This window comes from Mesoplodon mirus (genome assembly GCF_964341445.2).
Source record: "Mesoplodon mirus genome assembly, chromosome: 4".
In the NCBI taxonomy this organism is placed as follows: domain Eukaryota; kingdom Metazoa; phylum Chordata; class Mammalia; order Artiodactyla; family Ziphiidae; genus Mesoplodon; species Mesoplodon mirus.
In genome coordinates, this window is record NC_138979.1 from 93,655,141 (window position 1) to 93,680,417 (window position 25,277).

Sequence of the window (25,277 nt, forward strand, 5' to 3'; positions counted from 1 at the left end):
TCCCACCACCACCACCCCATGGCTTCCCCCCCTTGGTTTCCATACGTTTGTTCTCTAACCCTGTGTCTCTAATTCTGCCCTGCAAACCGGTTCATCTGTACCAGTTTTCTAGGTTCCACATATATGCATTAATACACAATATTTGTTTTTCTCTTTCTGACTTACTTCTCTCGGTATGACAGTCTCTAGATCCATCCACGTCTCTACAAATGACCCCGTTTCATTCCTTTTTATGGCTGAGTAATATTCCATTTTATATATGTACCACATCTTTATCCATTCGTCTGTCTGTGGGCATTTAGGTTGCTTCCATTACCTGGCTATTGTAAATAGTGCTGCAATGAACATTGTAGTGAATGTGTCTTTTGGATTTATGGTTTTCTCTGGGTATATGCCCAGAAGTGGGATTGCTGGATCATATGGTAATTGTATTTTTAGTTTTTCTAATGAACCTCCATACTGTTCTCCATAGTGACTGTATCAATTGACATGCCCACCAATAGTGGAAGAGGGATCCATGTGTCCACACCCTCCGCAGCATTTGTAGTTTGTAGATTTTCTGATGATGCCCATTCTAACAGGTGTGAGGTGATACCTCATTGAAGTTTTGACTTGCATTTCTCTAATAATTAGTGATGATGAGCAGCTTTTCATGTGCATCCTGGCCATCTCTGGGTCTCCTTTGAAGAAATGTCTATTTAGATATTCTACCCATTTTTGAAGTGGGTTGTATTTTTTTTAATATTAAGCTGCATGAGCTGTTTATATATATTGGAGATTAAACCTTTGTCCATTGATTCGTTTCCACATATTTCCTCCCATTCTGAGGGTTGCCTTTTTCCATTCCCGTTTTTTAACAAAAGAAAGAAAGAAAGAAAAAGAAGCAGAACACAAATGTCCGTAAAATATGCCTCTTGAAACTGTCGTTTTGAAATATGGAGGTGTTTTGAATTTTTTGGTCGGTATACGACCCCAGGATTTGTTTTCAGGGCAGGTCTCATTTACAGGCCTGCAATTATTTTGAATATCAACTGACCATTAGCGCTGGGATTAAAGCTGCTGTTGTGTGAAACGGCCACAAGGTGGCAGCAGTTCTCCTTTACCAAATCTGGTGACTAGGGCAACAGAGCCTCAATGGAAGTCGTGTTCTAGGTTGTAATTTAGAATGGAATGTGCCAGGAAAAAGACCCTTAAGTTTGTCTCACTATTTCTTGTTGGGTTTTTTTTTCATTTAATTTTTATTTTTTATCACAGCAAGTTTGATTACAATGTTTGGCTTGTTGTAGGTGTGCAAGATGTGGTTCTTTTACGCATATACATATGTCTGTTCTTCCTGGGATCCTTTTCCATGTACGTTATGACAGAATGTTGACTAATCTTCTCTTGGTATTCCGTAGGTGTTTGGTGTCTATATATTTCACCTGTGTTTGTATATGTCTCTTAACCCCAATATCCTAATGTATCCAATCCTCACACCTTTCCATTGGTGAACCGTAAGTTTGTTTAATGAATCTGCGATTGCCCTTCTCTGTGGAAATATCTTCACTAGTATCAAGTTTTAGGTAACACCTATAAGTGATATCATACGATATGTGTCTTTCTCTTTCTGACTTACTACAAGTCACGTGATTACCTCTAGACTCATCTACGGTGCTGCAAATGGCATTGTGTCCTTTTTTTCCTTGGCTAATATTCTGTCTGTACATGTACCAGTTCTTCTTTGACCACTCATCTGTTGATGGACTTTTTGGTTGCTCCCATGTCATGGCTATTGTAATGCTGCGGCAATGCACATTTGCCTGCCTGTGTCTTTCCAATTCTGTCTTCTTAGGTTATAGGCCCAGGAGTTCGCCTGCTGGATCATATGGTAGCAAAATGTTTACCTTGTACAGGCACCGCCATTCTGTTCTCATTAGTGGCTCTTACCAGGTTACGTCCCACTTAAAGTTGAGGTGATGCTCTTCTCCACAACACCTTCAGCGTTTATTGTTTGGAGTATTTTTGCTGAAGTTTATTCTGACTAGTGTGAGCTGATACCACTTTGTGCTTGGATTTGCATGCGTCTCATAATACCTTGAAATTGAGCTTTCTGGCATGTCCTTTTTTTCTTCAAACTGTGAGTACAGCTTACCTCTTCAAATTGTTTTCGGGAAGTAGGTGTGACATTTAGAAATATTTTGGCCATTACCTCCCTCAAGACATTATGAGGGCAGGTTTCATTCACAGCCCTCCAGTACTGGTGCATATGAAGTGACCCTTAGCACAGGTTTTAAAGCTGCTGTTGCAGGTAACGGCCAGAGGGTGGCAGCATTTCTGCTTTTCCCAATCTGTTAACTAGGGAAACAGACCATCCTGGCAGTGGTGTTCCTCGGTTCTATATTAGAGTGGAATGTGCCCCCAAAAGCTGATGTCTCCTTACTTATGTTTGTTTTAGAAATCGAATTTCTATATATTTTTTTATTGGAGTCATATTCCATTGTGTTCATGGACCACTTCTTCTTTGAGCATTCCTCTGTTGATGGACATTTTCGTAGCTTCCAAGTGTTGGCTATGGTAAATATTGCTGGAGTGCAGGATTGCCAGCATGTGTCTTTTCTTTTTTGTGGTACATGGGCCTCTCACTGCCGTGGGCCCTCCCATTGCAGAGCACAGGCTCCGGACGCACAGGCCCAGCAGCCATAGCTCACGGGAACAGCCGCTCCGCGGCAAGTGGGATCTTCCCGAATCGGGGCATGAACCCATGTCCCCTGCACTGGCAGGCGGACTCTCATCCACTGCGCCACCAGTGAATCCCAGCCTGTCTTTTTGATTCTCATCCCCTCAGGCGAAAGGCCCAGCAGTGGGTATACTTGATTGAATGGTAGCTTAGTATTTATCTTTACAAGGCACGTCATTTTTGTTTTCATGACTGGCTCTTACCATGTCCCACGTTGAAGCAAGGGTAGGCATTTCTCCAAAACCCCTTCAGCATTTATTGTTTGCAGAATTTTTCCTGATGGGCATTCTGACTGCTGTGAGCTGATAGGTTTTTGTCATTTGGATTTACATATCTTTAATTATTCCTAATGTTTAGCATTTTCCCATGCCTTTTTAAATTTCTGGCAGAGAAAAACAGAAAAAAAAAACGGAGAGTACAGTTAAACTCTTGAAATTGTCTTCTTGGATGGTTGCCCTCTTTTGAATGTTCTGGTCAATTTTCAACCCCATGTTTGTTTTTGAGGGCAGGTGTTATTCACAGGCCTGCAATGAGTGTGACTATTTAGTGACCATTAGCAGTGGGTTTAAAGCTGCTGTTGTGGGAAATGGCCACAAGGCGGCAGCGTTTCTCCACTCCCAAGTCTGGTTCCTAGGGCAGCAGAGCCTTTCTGGGACCAACGGAATACAGAAGAAGGCATCACTGAAGTCTAATACAGAATACCATGTCCTGGTGGATGGTAGAATGACCAGTAGGGTCTAGGAATTAGGAACTACTGGATGTATATCCTCGGTGGCTTCACTGACTGTCCTAACATCCTTTACCAGGTCCCCAGCAGCCCACGGGGCTCTCGTGGTCAGGCCCCTCCCAGGATATGGGGCTCACCTGGGCAGGGCCCCAGCAGCCAACGGGGTTCTCATGTTCAGGCCACTCCCAGGGTATGGAGCTCAGCTGTGAAACTACCCAGCAGCCCATGAGGCTCTCATGCTTAGGCACCTCCCATGATACAGAGCTCCCGTGGGCAGGTACCATGGCAGGGCTGGGCACACAGGAACCGTGCACATAGCCCTCATTGCAGAGCACCCCAGAACGCCTGTCACGCAGAGCTGACACAGAGCACCTCAGAGCAGGACTTGAACTAACCAACAGCAGCTCCGACAGGTCTCTGACCCTGGGCATCACTCTGTGCAGCCTCCCTCTGCCTGGTCTTCCAGAGACTTCCACTGCAGCCGGGGCACCAGGCCTTTGTCTCCAACCATCCCCCCTCCTCTCCCTGACTCCTGGGTTCCTCTCATTAGGATTAGGTCTTCTTGAAATTGTCTCCCACTCATGGGCCAGATAAAATGATGAGAAAACAAGCCGGAGATGCAGCCCCTTGTCTATCCTGACTCTCAGGAGCCCACACCTGTTCCTTGGAACTGGCCGTTTCAGCGAGGTCCATTTTCTGCAATGTGAGCCACTGAGGGGTGAGGATTGGCTGACCGGAGCAGCCTGTCCCTACCGGCCAGCCCTCCCCAGGTGTGCCTGGGTTGAGGTCAATAGAAACACCGCTCCAGGGAGCAACAGCGCCTGCAGCTGTGCCTGACGCCATATTCTCTGCCCCGTCAGCAGTCTCGGGGCTGTGCTGGTGGGAGGGAGTGAGGGGGCACGGTTTTGTGGGTGGCCCGGTGTGAGAGGGGCTCTGCTGGACTTTCTGCAGGAGTTGCCAGACTGCCACCTGCTAAAGAAGAGGATGGGTCACCCATACCTTCCGCTGGAATTTCTCCGCGGGCAGAGGTGAGGGAGGAACAAAGCAGTGGGGGCCAAGACAGGACGGATATCTCAGGCAGGGAAATGGAAAGTTTTCAGAAGAGCGCCTGGGGCCAGGATCATCCTGGCTGGCCTGCAGGCACCAAGTCAGCCTGCGTGCTTTCGCTGGTGTGGATCCACGGCCCTTCCTCTATGCTTTCAAGTCCTTGTACATATTCAGGTGTTTTACCTGGGAAGGGAGGGAACAGTTCAGCAGCAGCTGGCTGGGGGCTCAGTTCACGTTTACTCACAGACGCCTATGTACGGTCCCCCAGCTTTGCAATGAGGACGCTCCTTGCGGGGGTGGGGGGGGCTGCTGGCTGCATGGGAGATAATTCCCTACCTCTGACCAACTTCAGAATTGTTTACCACTGGAGCAAGTACCCTGATAGGGTTTTCCTCTGTATAACTAGTGGGTTCTGTTTATTTTTTCTGTTTTGTTTCAAGGTAGATTTTATTCCTCATTTATGTATTTATAGATATAAGCATGGAAATAATTCATTCATACAAATACATCTGTGTGAAGGGAAGAACGCTTTTCTGTTTTATTTTTAAATTTTATTTGTTTTTAAAAATTTTGAAATTTAATATTATTTATTTTTTTAGACAGCAGGTTATTATTAGTTATCTATTTTATACATATACATGTATACAGGTCAATCCCAATCTCCCAACTCATCCCACCACCACCACCCCATGGCTTCCCCCCCTTGGTTTCCATACGTTTGTTCTCTAACCCTGTGTCTCTAATTCTGCCCTGCAAACCGGTTCATCTGTACCAGTTTTCTAGGTTCCACGTATATGCATTAATACACAATATTTGTTTTTCTCTTTCTGACTTACTTCTCTCGGTATGACAGTCTCTAGATCCATCCACGTCTCTACAAATGACCCCGTTTCATTCCTTTTTATGGCTGAGTAATATTCCATTTTATATATGTACCACATCTTTATTCATTCGTCTGTCTGTGGGCATTTAGGTTGCTTCCATTACCTGGCTATTGTAAATAGTGCTGCAATGAACATTGTGGTGAATGTGTCTTTTGGATTTATGGTTTTCTCTGGGTATATGCCCAGAAGTGGGATTGCTAGATCATATGGTAATTGTATTTTTAGTTTTTCTAATGAACCTCCATACTGTTCTCCATAGTGACTGTATCAATTGACATGCCCACCAATAGTGGAAGAGGGATCCATGTGTCCACACCCTCCACAGCATTTGTAGTTTGTAGATTTTCTGATGATGCCCATTCTAACAGGTGTTAGGTGATACCTCATTGAAGTTTTGACTTGCATTTCTCTAATAATTAGTGATGTTGAGCAGCTTTTCATGTGCATCCTGGCCATCTCTGGGTCTCCTTTGAAGAAATGTCTATTTAGATATTCTACCCATTTTTGAAGTGGGTTGTATTTTTTTTAATATTAAGCTGCATGAGCTGTTTATATATATTGGAGATTAAACCTTTGTCCATTGATTCGTTTCCACATATTTCCTCCCATTCTGAGGGTTGCCTTTTTCCATTCCCGTTTTTTAACAAAAGAAAGAAAGAAAGAAAAAGAGGCAGAACACAAATGTCCGTAAAATATGCCTCTTGAAACTGTCGTTTTGAAATATGGAGGTGTTTTGAATTTTTTGGTCGGTATACGACCCCAGGATTTGTTTTCAGGGCAGGTCTCATTTACAGGCCTGCAATTATTTTGAATATCAACTGACCATTAGCGCTGGGATTAAAGCTGCTGTTGTGTGAAACGGCCACAAGGTGGCAGCAGTTCTCCTTTACCAAATCTGGTGACTAGGGCAACAGAGCCTCAATGGAAGTCGTGTTCTAGGTTGTAATTTAGAATGGAATGTGCCAGGAAAAAGACCCTTAAGTTTGTCTCACTATTTCTTGTTCGGTTTTTTTTTCATTTAATTTTTATTTTTTATCACAGCAAGTTTGATTACAATGTTTGGCTTGTTGTAGGTGTGCAAGATGTGGTTCTTTTACGCATATACATATGTCTGTTCTTCCTGGGATCCTTTTCCATGTACGTTATGACAGAATGTTGACTAATCTTCTCTTGGTATTCCGTAGGTGTTTGGTGTCTATATATTTCAACTGTGTTTGTATATGTCTCTTAACCCCAATATCCTAATGTATCCAATCCTCACACCTTTCCATTGGTGAACCATAAGTTTGTTTAATGAATCTGCGATTGCCCTTCTCTGTGGAAATATCTTCACTAGTATCAAGTTTTAGGTAACACCTATAAGTGATATCATACGATATGTGTCTTTCTCTTTCTGACTTACTACAAGTCACGTGATTACCTCTAGACTCATCTACGGTGCTGCAAATGGCATTGTGTCCTTTTTTTCCTTGGCTAATATTCTGTCTGTACATGTACCAGTTCTTCTTTGACCACTCATCTGTTGATGGACTTTTTGGTTGCTCCCATGTCATGGCTATTGTAATGCTGCGGCAATGCACATTTGCCTGCCTGTGTCTTTCCAATTCTGTCTTCTTAGGTTATAGGCCCAGGAGTTCGCCTGCTGGATCATATGGTAGCAAAATGTTTACCTTGTACAGGCACCGCCATTCTGTTCTCATTAGTGGCTCTTACCAGGTTACGTCCCACTTAAAGTTGAGGTGATGCTCTTCTCCACAACACCTTCAGCGTTTATTGTTTGGAGTATTTTTGCTGAAGTTTATTCTGACTAGTGTGAGCTGATACCACTTTGTGCTTGGATTTGCATGCATCTCATAATACCTTGAAATTGAGCTTTCTGGCATGTCCTTTTTTTCTTCAAACTGTGAGTACAGCTTACCTCTTCAAATTGTTTTCGGGAAGTAGGTGTGACATTTAGAAATATTTTGGCCATTACCTCCCTCAAGACATTATGAGGGCAGGTTTCATTCACAGCCCTCCAGTACTGGTGCATATGAAGTGACCCTTAGCACAGGTTTTAAAGCTGCTGTTGCAGGTAACGGCCAGAGGGTGGCAGCATTTCTGCTTTTCCCAATCTGTTAACTAGGGAAACAGACCATCCTGGCAGTGGTGTTCCTCGGTTCTATATTAGAGTGGAATGTGCCCCCAAAAGCTGATGTCTCCTTACTTATGTTTGTTTTAGAAATTGAATTTCTATATATTTTTTTATTGGAGTCATATTCCATTGTGTTCATGGACCACTTCTTCTTTGAGCATTCCTCTGTTGATGGACATTTTTGTAGCTTCCAAGTGTTGGCTATGGTAAATATTGCTGGAGTGCAGGATTGCCAGCATGTGTCTTTTCTTTTTTGTGGTACATGGGCCTCTCACTGCCGTGGGCCCTCCCATTGCAGAGCACAGGCTCTGGACGCACAGGCCCAGCAGCCATAGCTCACGGGAACAGCCGCTCCGCGGCATGTGGGATCTTCCCGAATCGGGGCATGAACCCATGTCCCCTGCACTGGCAGGCGGACTCTCATCCACTGCGCCACCAGTGAATCCCAGCCTGTCTTTTTGATTCTCATCCCCTCAGGCGAAAGGCCCAGCAGTGGGTATACTTGATTGAATGGTAGCTTAGTATTTATCTTTACAAGGCACGACATTTTTGTTTTCATGACTGGCTCTTACCATGTCCCACGTTGAAGCAAGGGTAGGCATTTCTCCAAAACCCCTTCAGCATTTATTGTTTGCAGAATTTTTCCTGATGGGCATTCTGACTGCTGTGAGCTGATAGGTTTTTGTCATTTGGATTTACATATCTTTAATTATTCCTAATGTTTAGCATTTTCCCATGCCTTTTTAAATTTCTGGCAGAGAAAAACAGAAAAAAAAAACGGAGAGTACAGTTAAACTCTTGAAATTGTCTTCTTGGATGGTTGCCCTCTTTTGAATGTTCTGGTCAATTTTCAACCCCATGTTTGTTTTTGAGGGCAGGTGTTATTCACAGGCCTGCAATGAGTGTGACTATTTAGTGACCATTAGCAGTGGGTTTAAAGCTGCTGTTGTGGGAAATGGCCACAAGGCGGCAGCGTTTCTCCACTCCCAAGTCTGGTTCCTAGGGCAGCAGAGCCTTTCTGGGACCAATGGAATACAGAAGAAGGCATCATTGAAGTCTAATACAGAATACCATGTCCTGGTGGATGGTAGAATGACCAGTAGGGTCTAGGAATTAGGAACTACTGGATGTATATCCTCGGTGGCTTCACTGACTGTCCTAACATCCTTTACCAGGTCCCCAGCAGCCCACGGGGCTCTCGTGGTCAGGCCCCTCCCAGGATATGGGGCTCACCTGGGCAGGGCCCCAGCAGCCAACGGGGTTCTCATGTTCAGGCCACTCCCAGGGTATGGAGCTCAGCTGTGAAACTACCCAGCAGCCCATGAGGCTCTCGTGCTTAGGCACCTCCCATGATACAGAGCTCCCGTGGGCAGGTACCATGGCAGGGCTGGGCACACAGGAACCGTGCACATAGCCCTCATTGCAGAGCACCCCAGAACGCCTGTCACGCAGAGCTGACACAGAGCACCTCAGAGCAGGACTTGAACTAACCAACAGCAGCTCCGACAGGTCTCTGACCCTGGGCATCACTCTGTGCAGCCTCCCTCTGCCTGGTCTTCCAGAGACTTCCACTGCAGCCGGGGCACCAGGCCTTTGTCTCCAACCATCCCCCCTCCTCTCCCTGACTCCTGGGTTCCTCTCATTAGGATTAGGTCTTCTTGAAATTGTCTCCCACTCATGGGCCAGATAAAATGATGAGAAAACAAGCCGGAGATGCAGCCCCTTGTCTATCCTGACTCTCAGGAGCCCACACCTGTTCCTTGGAACTGGCCGTTTCAGCGAGGTCCATTTTCTGCAATGTGAGCCACTGAGGGGTGAGGATTGGCTGACCGGAGCAGCCTGTCCCTACCGGCCAGCCCTCCCCAGGTGTGCCTGGGTTGAGGTCAATAGAAACACCGCTCCAGGGAGCAACAGCGCCTGCAGCTGTGCCTGACGCCATATTCTCTGCCCCGTCAGCAGTCTCGGGGCTGTGCTGGTGGGAGGGAGTGAGGGGGCACGGTTTTGTGGGTGGCCCGGTGTGAGAGGGGCTCTGCTGGACTTTCTGCAGGAGTTGCCAGACTGCCACCTGCTAAAGAAGAGGATGGGTCACCCATACCTTCCGCTGGAATTTCTCCGCGGGCAGAGGTGAGGGAGGAACAAAGCAGTGGGGGCCAAGACAGGACGGATATCTCAGGCAGGGAAATGGAAAGTTTTCAGAAGAGCGCCTGGGGCCAGGATCATCCTGGCTGGCCTGCAGGCACCAAGTCAGCCTGCATGCTTTCGCTGGTGTGGATCCACGGCCCTTCCTCTATGCTTTCAAGTCCTTGTACATATTCAGGTGTTTTACCTGGGAAGGGAGGGAACAGTTCAGCAGCAGCTGGCTGGCGGCTCAGCTCACGTTTACTCACAGACGCCTATGTACGGTCCCCCAGCTTTGCAATGAGGACGCTCCTTGCGGGGGTGGGGGGGGCTGCTGGCTGCATGGGAGATAATTCCCTACCTCTGACCAACTTCAGAATTGTTTACCACTGGAGCAAGTACCCTGATAGGGTTTTCCTCTGTATAACTAGTGGGTTCTGTTTATTTTTTCTGTTTTGTTTCAAGGTAGATTTTATTCCTCATTTATGTATTTATAGATATAAGCATGGAAATAATTCATTCATACAAATACATCTGTGTGAAGGGAAGAACGCTTTTCTGTTTTATTTTTAAATTTTATTTGTTTTTAAAAATTTTGAAATTTAGTATTATTTATTTTTTTAGACAGCAGGTTATTATTAGTTATCTATTTTATACATATACATGTATACAGGTCAATCCCAATCTCCCAACTCATCCCACCACCACCACCCCATGGCTTCCCCCCCTTGGTTTCCATACATTTGTTCTCTAACCCTGTGTCTCTAATTCTGCCCTGCAAACCGGTTCATCTGTACCAGTTTTCTAGGTTCCACATATATGCATTAATACACAATATTTGTTTTTCTCTTTCTGACTTACTTCTCTCGGTATGACAGTCTCTAGATCCATCCACGTCTCTACAAATGACCCCGTTTCATTCCTTTTTATGGCTGAGTAATATTCCATTTTATATATGTACCACATCTTTATCCATTCGTCTGTCTGTGGGCATTTAGGTTGCTTCCATTACCTGGCTATTGTAAATAGTGCTGCAATGAACATTGTGGTGAATGTGTCTTTTGGATTTATGGTTTTCTCTGGGTATATGCCCAGAAGTGGGATTGCTGGATCATATGGTAATTGTATTTTTAGTTTTTCTAATGAACCTCCATACTGTTCTCCATAGTGACTGTATCAATTGACATGCCCACCTATAGTGGAAGAGGGATCCATGTGTCCACACCCTCCGCAGCATTTGTAGTTTGTCGATTTTCTGATGATGCCCATTCTAACAGGTGTGAGGTGATACCTCATTGAAGTTTTGACTTGCATTTCTCTAATAATTAGTGATGTTGAGCAGCTTTTCATGTGCATCCTGGCCATCTCTGGGTCTCCTTTGAAGAAATGTCTATTTACATGTTCTACCCATTTTTGAAGTGGGTTGTATTTTTTTTAATATTAAGCTGCATGAGCTGTTTATATATATTGGAGATTAAACCTTTGTCCATTGATTCGTTTCCACATATTTCCTCCCATTCTGAGGGTTGCCTCTTTCCATTCCCGTTTTTTAACAAAAGAAAGAAAGAAAGAAAAAGAAGCAGAAAACAAATGTCCGTAAAATATGCCTCTTGAAACTGTCGTTTTGAAATATGGAGGTGTTTTGAATTTTTTGGTCGGTATACGACCCCAGGATTTGTTTTCAGGGCAGGTCTCATTTACAGGCCTGCAATTATTTTGAATATCAACTGACCATTAGCGCTGGGATTAAAGCTGCTGTTGTGTGAAACGGCCACAAGGTGGCAGCAGTTCTCCTTTACCAAATCTGGTGACTAGGGCAACAGAGCCTCAATGGAAGTCGTGTTCTAGGTTGTAATTTAGAATGGAATGTGCCAGGAAAAAGACCCTTAAGTTTGTCTCACTATTTCTTGTTGGGTTTTTTTTTCATTTAATTTTTATTTTTTAGCACAGCAAGTTTGATTACAATGTTTGGCTTGTTGTAGGTGTGCAAGATGTGGTTCTTTTACGCATATACATATGTCTGTTCTTCCTGGGATCCTTTTCCATGTACGTTATGACAGAATGTTGACTAATCTTCTCTTGGTATTCCGTAGGTGTTTGGTGTCTATATATTTCACCTGTGTTTGTATATGTCTCTTAACCCCAATATCCTAATGTATCCAATCCTCACACCTTTCCATTGGTGAACCGTAAGTTTGTTTAATGAATCTGCGATTGCCCTTCTCTGTGGAAATATCTTCACTAGTATCAAGTTTTAGGTAACACCTATAAGTGATATCATACGATATGTGTCTTTCTCTTTCTGACTTACTACAAGTCACGTGATTACCTCTAGACTCATCTACGGTGCTGCAAATGGCATTGTGTCCTTTTTTTCCTTGGCTAATATTCTGTCTGTACATGTACCAGTTCTTCTTTGACCACTCATCTGTTGATGGACTTTTTGGTTGCTCCCATGTCATGGCTATTGTAATGCTGCGGCAATGCACATTTGCCTGCCTGTGTCTTTCCAATTCTGTCTTCTTAGGTTATAGGCCCAGGAGTTCGCCTGCTGGATCATATGGTAGCAAAATGTTTACCTTGTACAGGCACCGCCATTCTGTTCTCATTAGTGGCTCTTACCAGGTTACGTCCCACTTAAAGTTGAGGTGATGCTCTTCTCCACAACACCTTCAGCGTTTATTGTTTGGAGTATTTTTGCTGAAGTTTATTCTGACTAGTGTGAGCTGATACCACTTTGTGCTTGGATTTGCATGCATCTCATAATACCTTGAAATTGAGCTTTCTGGCATGTCCTTTTTTTCTTCAAACTGTGAGTACAGCTTACCTCTTCAAATTGTTTTCGGGAAGTAGGTGTGACATTTAGAAATATTTTGGCCATTACCTCCCTCAAGACATTATGAGGGCAGGTTTCATTCACAGCCCTCCAGTACTGGTGCATATGAAGTGACCCTTAGCACAGGTTTTAAAGCTGCTGTTGCAGGTAACGGCCAGAGGGTGGCAGCATTTCTGCTTTTCCCAATCTGTTAACTAGGGAAACAGACCATCCTGGCAGTGGTGTTCCTCGGTTCTATATTAGAGTGGAATGTGCCCCCAAAAGCTGATGTCTCCTTACTTATGTTTGTTTTAGAAATCGAATTTCTCTATATTTTTTTATTGGAGTCATATTCCATTGTGTTCATGGACCACTTCTTCTTTGAGCATTCCTCTGTTGATGGACATTTTCGTAGCTTCCAAGTGTTGGCTATGGTAAATATTGCTGGAGTGCAGGATTGCCAGCATGTGTCTTTTCTTTTTTGTGGTACATGGGCCTCTCACTGCCGTGGACCCCCCATTGCAGAGCACAGGCTCCGGACGCACAGGCCCAGCAGCCATAGCTCACGGGAACAGCCGCTCCGCGGCATGTGGGATCTTCCCGAATCGGGGCATGAACCCATGTCCCCTGCACTGGCAGGCGGACTCTCATCCACTGTGCCACCAGTGAATCCCAGCCTGTCTTTTTGATTCTCATCCCCTCAGGCGAAAGGCCCAGCAGTGGGTATACTTGATTGAATGGTAGCTCAGTATTTATCTTTACAAGGCACGTCATTTTTGTTTTCATGACTGGCTCTTACCATGTCCCACGTTGAAGCAAGGGTAGGCATTTCTCCAAAACCCCTTCAGCATTTATTGTTTGCAGAATTTTTCCTGATGGGCATTCTGACTGCTGTGAGCTGATAGGTTTTTGTCATTTGGATTTACATATCTTTAATTATTCCTAATGTTTAGCATTTTCCCATGCCTTTTTAAATTTCTGGCAGAGAAAAACAGAAAAAAAAAACGGAGAGTACAGTTAAACTCTTGAAATTGTCTTCTTGGATGGTTGCCCTCTTTTGAATGTTCTGGTCAATTTTCGACCCCATGTTTGTTTTTGAGGGCAGGTGTTATTCACAGGCCTGCAATGAGTGTGACTATTTAGTGACCATTAGCAGTGGGTTTAAAGCTGCTGTTGTGGGAAATGGCCACAAGGCGGCAGCGTTTCTCCACTCCCAAGTCTGGTTCCTAGGGCAGCAGAGCCTTTCTGGGACCAATGGAATACAGAAGAAGGCATCATTGAAGTCTAATACAGAATACCATGTCCTGGTGGATGGTAGAATGACCAGTAGGGTCTAGGAATTAGGAACTACTGGATGTATATCCTCGGTGGCTTCACTGACTGTCCTAACATCCTTTACCAGGTCCCCAGCAGCCCACGGGGCTCTCGTGGTCAGGCCCCTCCCAGGATATGGGGCTCACCTGGGCAGGGCCCCAGCAGCCAACGGGGTTCTCATGTTCAGGCCACTCCCAGGGTATGGAGCTCAGCTGTGAAACTACCCAGCAGCCCATGAGGCTCTCGTGCTTAGGCACCTCCCATGATACAGAGCTCCCGTGGGCAGGTACCATGGCAGGGCTGGGCACACAGGAACCGTGCACATAGCCCTCATTGCAGAGCACCCCAGAACGCCTGTCACGCAGAGCTGACACAGAGCACCTCAGAGCAGGACTTGAACTAACCAACAGCAGCTCCGACAGGTCTCTGACCCTGGGCATCACTCTGTGCAGCCTCCCTCTGCCTGGTCTTCCAGAGACTTCCACTGCAGCCGGGGCACCAGGCCTTTGTCTCCAACCATCCCCCCTCCTCTCCCTGACTCCTGGGTTCCTCTCATTAGGATTAGGTCTTCTTGAAATTGTCTCCCACTCATGGGCCAGATAAAATGATGAGAAAACAAGCCGGAGATGCAGCCCCTTGTCTATCCTGACTCTCAGGAGCCCACACCTGTTCCTTGGAACTGGCCGTTTCAGCGAGGTCCATTTTCTGCAATGTGAGCCACTGAGGGGTGAGGATTGGCTGACCGGAGCAGCCTGTCCCTACCGGCCAGCCCTCCCCAGGTGTGCGTGTGTTGAGGTCAATAGAAACACCACTCCAGGGAGCAACAGCGCCTGCAGCTGTGCCTGACGCCATATTCTCTGCCCCGTCAGCAGTCTCGGGGCTGTGCTGGTGGGAGGGAGTGAGGGGGCACGGTTTTGTGGGTGGCCCGGTGTGAGAGGGGCTCTGCTGGACTTTCTGCAGGAGTTGCCAGACTGCCACCTGCTAAAGAAGAGGATGGGTCACCCATACCTTCCGCTGGAATTTCTCCGCGGGCAGAGGTGAGGGAGGAACAAAGCAGTGGGGGCCAAGACAGGACGGATATCTCAGGCAGGGAAATGGAAAGTTTTCAGAAGAGCGCCTGGGGCCAGGATCATCCTGGCTGGCCTGCAGGCACCAAGTCAGCCTGCGTGCTTTCGCTGGTGTGGATCCACGGCCCTTCCTCTATGCTTTCAAGTCCTTGTACATATTCAGGTGTTTTACCTGGGAAGGGAGGGAACAGTTCAGCAGCAGCTGGCTGGGGGCTCAGCTCACGTTTACTCACAGACGCCTATGTACGGTCCCCCAGCTTTGCAATGAGGACGCTCCTTGCGGGGGTGGGGGGGGGCTGCTGGCTGCATGGGAGATAATTCCCTACCTCTGACCAACTTCAGAATTGTTTACCACTGGAGCAAGTACCCTGATAGGGTTTTCCTCTGTATAACTAGTGGGTTCTGTTTATTTTTTCTGTTTTCTTTCAAGGTAGATTTTATTCCTCATTTATGTATTTATAGATATAAGCATGGAAATAATTCATTCATACAAATACATCTGTGTGAAGGGAAGAACGCTTTTCTGTTTTATTTTTAAATTTTATTTGTTTTTAAAAATTTTGAAATTTAATATTATTTATTTTTTTAGACAGCAGGTTATTATTAGTTATCTATTTTATACATATACATGTATACAGGTCAATCCCAATCTCCCAACTCATCCCACCACCACCACCCCATGGCTTCCCCCCCTTGGTTTCCATACATTTGTTCTCTAACCCTGTGTCTCTAATTCTGCCCTGCAAACCGATTCATCTGTACCAGTTTTCTAGGTTCCACATATATGCATTAATACACAATATTTGTTTTTCTCTTTCTGACTTACTTCTCTCGGTATGACAGTCTCTAGATCCATCCACGTCTCTACAAATGACCCCGTTTCATTCCTTTTTATGGCTGAGTAATATTCCATTTTATATATGTACCACATCTTTATCCATTCGTCTGTCTGTGGGCATTTAGGTTGCTTCCATTACCTGGCTATTGTAAATAGTGCTGCAATGAACATTGTGGTGAATGTGTCTTTTGGATTTATGGTTTTCTCTGGGTATATGCCCAGAAGTGGGATTGCTGGATCATATGGTAATTGTATTTTTAGTTTTTCTAATGAACCTCCATACTGTTCTCCATAGTGACTGTATCAGTTGACATGCCCACCTATAGTGGAAGAGGGATCCATGTGTCCACACCCTCCGCAGCATTTGTAGTTTGTCGATATTCTGATGATGCCCATTCTAACAGGTGTGAGGTGATACCTCATTGAAGTTTTGACTTGCATTTCTCTAATAATTAGTGATGTTGAGCAGCTTTTCATGTGCATCCTGGCCATCTCTGGGTCTCCTTTGAAGAAATGTCTATTTAGATATTCTACCCATTTTTGAAGTGGGTTGTATTTTTTTTAATATTAAGCTGCATGAGCTGTTTATATATATTGGAGATTAAACCTTTGTCCATTGATTCGTTTCCACATATTTCCTCCCATTCTGAGGGTTGCCTTTTTCCATTCCCGTTTTTTAACAAAAGAAAGAAAGAAAGAAAAAGAAGCAGAAAACAAATGTCCGTAAAATATGCCTCTTGAAACTGTCGTTTTGAAATATGGAGGTGTTTTGAATTTTTTGGTCGGTATACGACCCCAGGATTTGTTTTCAGGGCAGGTCTCATTTACAGGCCTGCAATTATTTTGAATATCAACTGACCATTAGCGCTGGGATTAAAGCTGCTGTTGTGTGAAACGGCCACAAGGTGGCAGCAGTTCTCCTTTACCAAATCTGGTGACTAGGGCAACAGAGCCTCAATGGAAGTCGTGTTCTAGGTTGTAATTTAGAATGGAATGTGCCAGGAAAAAGACCCTTAAGTTTGTCTCACTATTTCTTGTTCGGTTTTTTTTTCATTTAATTTTTATTTTTTATCACAGCAAGTTTGATTACAATGTTTGGCTTGTTGTAGGTGTGCAAGATGTGGTTCTTTTACGCATATACATATGTCTGTTCTTCCTGGGATCCTTTTCCATGTACGTTATGACAGAATGTTGACTAATCTTCTCTTGGTATTCCGTAGGTGTTTGGTGTCTATATATTTCACCTGTGTTTGTATATGTCTCTTAACCCCAATATCCTAATGTATCCAATCCTCACACCTTTCCATTGGTGAACCATAAGTTTGTTTAATGAATCTGCGATTGCCCTTCTCTGTGGAAATATCTTCACTAGTATCAAGTTTTAGGTAACACCTATAAGTGATATCATACGATATGTGTCTTTCTCTTTCTGACTTACTACAAGTCACGTGATTACCTCTAGACTCATCTACGGTGCTGCAAATGGCATTGTGTCCTTTTTTTCCTTGGCTAATATTCTGTCTGTACATGTACCAGTTCTTCTTTGACCACTCATCTGTTGATGGACTTTTTGGTTGCTCCCATGTCATGGCTATTGTAATGCTGCGGCAATGCACATTTGCCTGCCTGTGTCTTTCCAATTCTGTCTTCTTAGGTTATAGGCCCAGGAGTTCGCCTGCTGGATCATATGGTAGCAAAATGTTTACCTTGTACAGGCACCGCCATTCTGTTCTCATTAGTGGCTCTTACCAGGTTACGTCCCACTTAAAGTTGAGGTGATGCTCTTCTCCACAACACCTTCAGCGTTTATTGTTTGGAGTATTTTTGCTGAAGTTTATTCTGACTAGTGTGAGCTGATACCACTTTGTGCTTGGATTTGCATGCATCTCATAATACCTTGAAATTGAGCTTTCTGGCATGTCCTTTTTTTCTTCAAACTGTGAGTACAGCTTACCTCTTCAAATTGTTTTCGGGAAGTAGGTGTGACATTTAGAAATATTTTGGCCATTACCTCCCTCAAGACATTATGAGGGCAGGTTTCATTCACAGCCCTCCAGTACTGGTGCATATGAAGTGACCCTTAGCACAGGTTTTAAAGCTGCTGTTGCAGGTAACGGCCAGAGGGTGGCAGCATTTCTGCTTTTCCCAATCTGTTAACTAGGGAAACAGACCATCCTGGCAGTGGTGTTCCTCGGTTCTATATTAGAGTGGAATGTGCCCCCAAAAGCTGATGTCTCCTTACTTATGTTTGTTTTAGAAATTGAATTTCTATATATTTTTTTATTGGAGTCATATTCCATTGTGTTCATGGACCACTTCTTCTTTGAGCATTCCTCTGTTGATGGACATTTTCGTAGCTTCCAAGTGTTGGCTATGGTAAATATTGCTGGAGTGCAGGATTGCCAGCATGTGTCTTTTCTTTTTTGTGGTACATGGGCCTCTCACTGCCGTGGGCCCTCCCATTGCAGAGCACAGGCTCCGGACGCACAGGCCCAGCAGCCATAGCTCACGGGAACAGCCGCTCCGCGGCATGTGGGATCTTCCCGAATCGGGGCATGAACCCATGTCCCCTGCACTGGCAGGCGGACTCTCATCCACTGCGCCACCAGTGAATCCCAGCCTGTCTTTTTGATTCTCATCCCCTCAGGCGAAAGGCCCAGCAGTGGGTATACTTGATTGAATGGTAGCTTAGTATTTATCTTTACAAGGCACGTCATTTTTGTTTTCATGACTGGCTCTTACCATGTCCCACGTTGAAGCAAGGGTAGGCATTTCTCCAAAACCCCTTCAGCATTTATTGTTTGCAGAATTTTTCCTGATGGGCATTCTGACTGCTGTGAGCTGATAGGTTTTTGTCATTTGGATTTACATATCTTTAATTATTCCTAATGTTTAGCATTTTCCCATGCCTTTTTAAATTTCTGGCAGAGAAAAACAGAAAAAAAAAAACGGAGAGTACAGTTAAACTCTTGAAATTGTCTTCTTGGATGGTTGCCCTCTTTTGAATGTTCTGGTCAATTTTCAACCCCATGTTTGTTTTTGAGGGCAGGTGTTATTCACAGGCCTGCAATGAGTGTGACTATTTAGTGACCATTAGCAGTGGGTTTAAAGCTGCTGTTGTGGGAAATGGCCACAAGGCGGCAGCGTTTCTCCACTCCCAAGTCTGGTTCCTAGGGCAGCAGAGCCTTTCTGGGACCAATGGAATACAGAAGAAGGCATCATTGAAGTCTAATACAGAATACCATGTCCTGGTGGATGGTAGAATGACCAGTAGGGTCTAGGAATTAGGAACTACTGGATGTATATCCTCGGTGGCTTCACTGACTGTCCTAACATCCTTTACCAGGTCCCCAGCAGCCCACGGGGCTCTCGTGGTCAGGCCCCTCCCAGGATATGGGGCTCACCTGGGCAGGGCCCCAGCAGCCAACGGGGTTCTCATGTTCAGGCCACTCCCAGGGTATGGAGCTCAGCTGTGAAACTACCCAGCAGCCCATGAGGCTCTCGTGCTTAGGCACCTCCCATGATACAGAGCTCCCGTGGGCAGGTACCATGGCAGGGCTGGGCACACAGGAACCGTGCACATAGCCCTCATTGCAGAGCACCCCAGAACGCCTGTCACGCAGAGCTGACACAGAGCACCTCAGAGCAGGACTTGAACTAACCAACAGCAGCTCCGACAGGTCTCTGACCCTGGGCATCACTCTGTGCAGCCTCCCTCTGCCTGGTCTTCCAGAGACTTCCACTGCAGCCGGGGCACCAGGCCTTTGTCTCCAACCATCCCCCCTCCTCTCCCTGACTCCTGGGTTCCTCTCATTAGGATTAGGTCTTCTTGAAATTGTCTCCCACTCATGGGCCAGATAAAATGATGAGAAAACAAGCCGGAGATGCAGCCCCTTGTCTATCCTGACTCTCAGGAGCCCACACCTGTTCCTTGGAACTGGCCGTTTCAGCGAGGTCCATTTTCTGCAATGTGAGCCACTGAGGGGTGAGGATTGGCTGACCGGAGCAGCCTGTCCCTACCGGCCAGCCCTCCCCAGGTGTGCCTGGGTTGAGGTCAATAGAAACACCGCTCCAGGGAGCAACAGCGCCTGCAGCTGTGCCTGACGCCATATTCTCTGCCCCGTCAGCAGTCTCGGGGCTGTGCTGGTGGGAGGGAGTGAGGGGGCACGGTTTTGTGGGTGGCCCGGTGTGAGAGGGGCTCTGCTGGACTTTCTGCAGGAGTTGCCAGACTGCCACCTGCTAAAGAAGAGGATGGGTCACCCATACCTTCCGCTGGAATTTCTCCGCGGGCAGAGGTGAGGGAGGAACAAAGCAGTGGGGGCCAAGACAGGACGGATATCTCAGGCAGGGAAATGGAAAGTTTTCAGAAGAGCGCCTGGGGCCAGGATCATCCTGGCTGGCCTGCAGGCACCAAGTCAGCCTGCATGCTTTCGCGGGTGTGGATCCACGGCCCTTCCTCTATGCTTTCAAGTCCTTGTACATATTCAGGTGTTTTACCTGGGAAGGGAGGGAACAGTTCAGCAGCAGCTGGCTGGGGGCTCAGCTCACGTTTACTCACAGACGCCTATGTACGGTCCCCCAGCTTTGCAATGAGGACGCTCCTTGCGGGGGTGGGGGGGGGGGCTGCTGGCTGCATGGGAGATAATTCCCTACCTCTGACCAACTTCAGAATTGTTTACCACTGGAGCAAGTACCCTGATAGGGTTTTCCTCTGTATAACTAGTGGGTTCTGTTTATTTTTTCTGTTTTGTTTCAAGGTAGATTTTATTCCTCATTTATGTATTTATAGATATAAGCATGGAAATAATTCATTCATACAAATACATCTGTGTGAAGGGAAGAACGCTTTTCTGTTTTATTTTTAAATTTTATTTGTTTTTTAAAATTTTGAAATTTAATATTATTTATTTTTTTAGACAGCAGGTTATTATTAGTTATCTATTTTATACATATACATGTATACAGGTCAATCCCAATCTCCCAACTCATCCCACCACCACCACCCCATGGCTTCCCCCCCTTGGTTTCCATACATTTGTTCTCTAACCCTGTGTCTCTAATTCTGCCCTGCAAACCGGTTCATCTGTACCAGTTTTCTAGGTTCCACGTATATGCATTAATACACAATATTTGTTTTTCTCTTTCTGACTTACTTCTCTCGGTATGACAGTCTCTAGATCCATCCACGTCTCTACAAATGACCCCGTTTCATTCCTTTTTATGGCTGAGTAATATTCCATTTTATATATGTACCACATCTTTATCCATTCGTCTGTCTGTGGGCATTTAGGTTGCTTCCATTACCTGGCTATTGTAAATAGTGCTGCAATGAACATTGTGGTGAATGTGTCTTTTGGATTTATGGTTTTCTCTGGGTATATGCCCAGAAGTGGGATTGCTGGATCATATGGTAATTGTATTTTTAGTTTTTCTAATGAACCTCCATACTGTTCTCCATAGTGACTGTATCAATTGACATGCCCACCAATAGTGGAAGAGGGATCCATGTGTCCACACCCTCCGCAGCATTTGTAGTTTGTAGATTTTCTGATGATGCCCATTCTAACAGGTGTGAGGTGATACCTCATTGAAGTTTTGACTTGCATTTCTCTAATAATTAGTGATGTTGAGCAGCTTTTCATGTGCATCCTGGCCATCTCTGGGTCTCCTTTGAAGAAATGTCTATTTAGATATTCTACCCATTTTTGAAGTGGGTTGTATTTTTTTTAATATTAAGCTGCATGAGCTGTTTATATATATTGGAGATTAAACCTTTGTCCATTGATTCGTTTCCACATATTTCCTCCCATTCTGAGGGTTGCCTTTTTCCATTCCCGTTTTTTAACAAAAGAAAGAAAGAAAGAAAAAGAGGCAGAACACAAATGTCCGTAAAATATGCCTCTTGAAACTGTCGTTTTGAAATATGGAGGTGTTTTGAATTTTTTGGTCGGTATACGACCCCAGGATTTGTTTTCAGGGCAGGTCTCATTTACAGGCCTGCAATTATTTTGAATATCAACTGACCATTAGCGCTGGGATTAAAGCTGCTGTTGTGTGAAACGGCCACAAGGTGGCAGCAGTTCTCCTTTACCAAATCTGGTGACTAGGGCAACAGAGCCTCAATGGAAGTCGTGTTCTGGGTTGTAATTTAGAATGGAATGTGCCAGGAAAAAGACCCTTAAGTTTGTCTCACTATTTCTTGTTCGGTTTTTTTTTCATTTAATTTTTATTTTTTATCACAGCAAGTTTGATTACAATGTTTGGCTTGTTGTAGGTGTGCAAGATGTGGTTCTTTTACGCATATACATATGTCTGTTCTTCCTGGGATCCTTTTCCATGTACGTTATGACAGAATGTTGACTAATCTTCTCTTGGTATTCCGTAGGTGTTTGGTGTCTATATATTTCAACTGTGTTTGTATATGTCTCTTAACCCCAATATCCTAATGTATCCAATCCTCACACCTTTCCATTGGTGAACCATAATTTTGTTTAATGAATCTGCGATTGCCCTTCTCTGTGGAAATATCTTCACTAGTATCAAGTTTTAGGTAACACCTATAAGTGATATCATACGATATGTGTCTTTCTCTTTCTGACTTACTACAAGTCACGTGATTACCTCTAGACTCATCTACGGTGCTGCAAATGGCATTGTGTCCTTTTTTTCCTTGGCTAATATTCTGTCTGTACATGTACCAGTTCTTCTTTGACCACTCATCTGTTGATGGACTTTTTGGTTGCTCCCATGTCATGGCTATTGTAATGCTGCGGCAATGCACATTTGCCTGCCTGTGTCTTTCCAATTCTGTCTTCTTAGGTTATAGGCCCAGGAGTTCGCCTGCTGGATCATATGGTAGCAAAATGTTTACCTTGTACAGGCACCGCCATTCTGTTCTCATTAGTGGCTCTTACCAGGTTACGTCCCACTTAAAGTTGAGGTGATGCTCTTCTCCACAACACCTTCAGCATTTATTGTTTGGAGTATTTTTGCTGAAGTTTATTCTGACTAGTGTGAGCTGATACCACTTTGTGCTTGGATTTGCATGCATCTCATAATACCTTGAAATTGAGCTTTCTGGCATGTCCTTTTTTTCTTCAAACTGTGAGTACAGCTTACCTCTTCAAATTGTTTTCGGGAAGTAGGTGTGACATTTAGAAATATTTTGGCCATTACCTCCCTCAAGACATTATGAGGGCAGGTTTCATTCACAGCCCTCCAGTACTGGTGCATATGAAGTGACCCTTAGCACAGGTTTTAAAGCTGCTGTTGCAGGTAACGGCCAGAGGGTGGCAGCATTTCTGCTTTTCCCAATCTGTTAACTAGGGAAACAGACCATCCTGGCAGTGGTGTTCCTCGGTTCTATATTAGAGTGGAATGTGCCCCCAAAAGCTGATGTCTCCTTACTTATGTTTGTTTTAGAAATTGAATTTCTATATATTTTTTTATTGGAGTCATATTCCATTGTGTTCATGGACCACTTCTTCTTTGAGCATTCCTCTGTTGATGGACATTTTCGTAGCTTCCAAGTGTTGGCTATGGTAAATATTGCTGGAGTGCAGGATTGCCAGCATGTGTCTTTTCTTTTTTGTGGTACATGGGCCTCTCACTGCCGTGGGCCCTCCCATTGCAGAGCACAGGCTCCGGACGCACAGGCCCAGCAGCCATAGCTCACGGGAACAGCCGCTCCGCGGCATGTGGGATCTTCCCGAATCGGGGCATGAACCCATGTCCCCTGCACTGGCAGGCGGACTCTCATCCACTGCGCCACCAGTGAATCCCAGCCTGTCTTTTTGATTCTCATCCCCTCAGGCGAAAGGCCCAGCAGTGGGTATACTTGATTGAATGGTAGCTCAGTATTTATCTTTACAAGGCACGTCATTTTTGTTTTCATGACTGGCTCTTACCATGTCCCACGTTGAAGCAAGGGTAGGCATTTCTCCAAAACCCCTTCAGCATTTATTGTTTGCAGAATTTTTCCTGATGGGCATTCTGACTGCTGTGAGCTGATAGGTTTTTGTCATTTGGATTTACATATCTTTAATTATTCCTAATGTTTAGCATTTTCCCATGCCTTTTTAAATTTCTGGCAGAGAAAAACAGAAAAAAAAACGGAGAGTACAGTTAAACTCTTGAAATTGTCTTCTTGGATGGTTGCCCTCTTTTGAATGTACTGGTCAATTTTCAACCCCATGTTTGTTTTTGAGGGCAGGTGTTATTCACAGGCCTGCAATGAGTGTGACTATTTAGTGACCATTAGCAGTGGGTTTAAAGCTGCTGTTGTGGGAAATGGCCACAAGGCGGCAGCGTTTCTCCACTCCCAAGTCTGGTTCCTAGGGCAGCAGAGCCTTTCTGGGACCAATGGAATACAGAAGAAGGCATCATTGAAGTCTAATACAGAATACCATGTCCTGGTGGATGGTAGAATGACCAGTAGGGTCTAGGAATTAGGAACTACTGGATGTATATCCTCGGTGGCTTCACTGACTGTCCTAACATCCTTTACCAGGTCCCCAGCAGCCCACGGGGCTCTCGTGGTGAGGCCCCTCCCAGGATATGGGGCTCACCTGGGCAGGGCCCCAGCAGCCAACGGGGTTCTCATGTTCAGGCCACTCCCAGGGTACGGAGCTCAGCTGTGAAACTACCCAGCAGCCCATGAGGCTCTCGTGCTTAGGCACCTCCCATGATACAGAGCTCCCGTGGGCAGGTACCATGGCAGGGCTGGGCACACAGGAACCGTGCACATAGCCCTCATTGCAGAGCACCCCAGAACGCCTGTCACGCAGAGCTGACACAGAGCACCTCAGAGCAGGACTTGAACTAACCAACAGCAGCTCCGACAGGTCTCTGACCCTGGGCATCACTCTGTGCAGCCTCCCTCTGCCTGGTCTTCCAGAGACTTCCACTGCAGCCGGGGCACCAGGCCTTTGTCTCCAACCATCCCCCCTCCTCTCCCTGACTCCTGGGTTCCTCTCATTAGGATTAGGTCTTCTTGAAATTGTCTCCCACTCATGGGCCAGATAAAATGATGAGAAAACAAGCCGGAGATGCAGCCCCTTGTCTATCCTGACTCTCAGGAGCCCACACCTGTTCCTTGGAACTGGCCGTTTCAGCGAGGTCCATTTTCTGCAATGTGAGCCACTGAGGGGTGAGGATTGGCTGACCGGAGCAGCCTGTCCCTACCGGCCAGCCCTCCCCAGGTGTGCCTGGGTTGAGGTCAATAGAAACACCACTCCAGGGAGCAACAGCGCCTGCAGCTTTGCCTGACGCCATATTCTCTGCCCCGTCAGCAGTCTCGGGGCTGTGCTGGTGGGAGGGAGTGAGGGGGCACGGTTTTGTGGGTGGCCCGGTGTGAGAGGGGCTCTGCTGGACTTTCTGCAGGAGTTGCCAGACTGCCACCTGCTAAAGAAGAGGATGGGTCACCCATACCTTCCGCTGGAATTTCTCCGCGGGCAGAGGTGAGGGAGGAACAAAGCAGTGGGGGCCCAGACAGGACGGATATCTCAGGCAGGGAAATGGAAAGTTTTCAGAAGAGCGCCTGGGGCCAGGATCATCCTGGCTGGCCTGCAGGCACCAAGTCAGCCTGCGTGCTTTCGCTGGTGTGGATCCACGGCCCT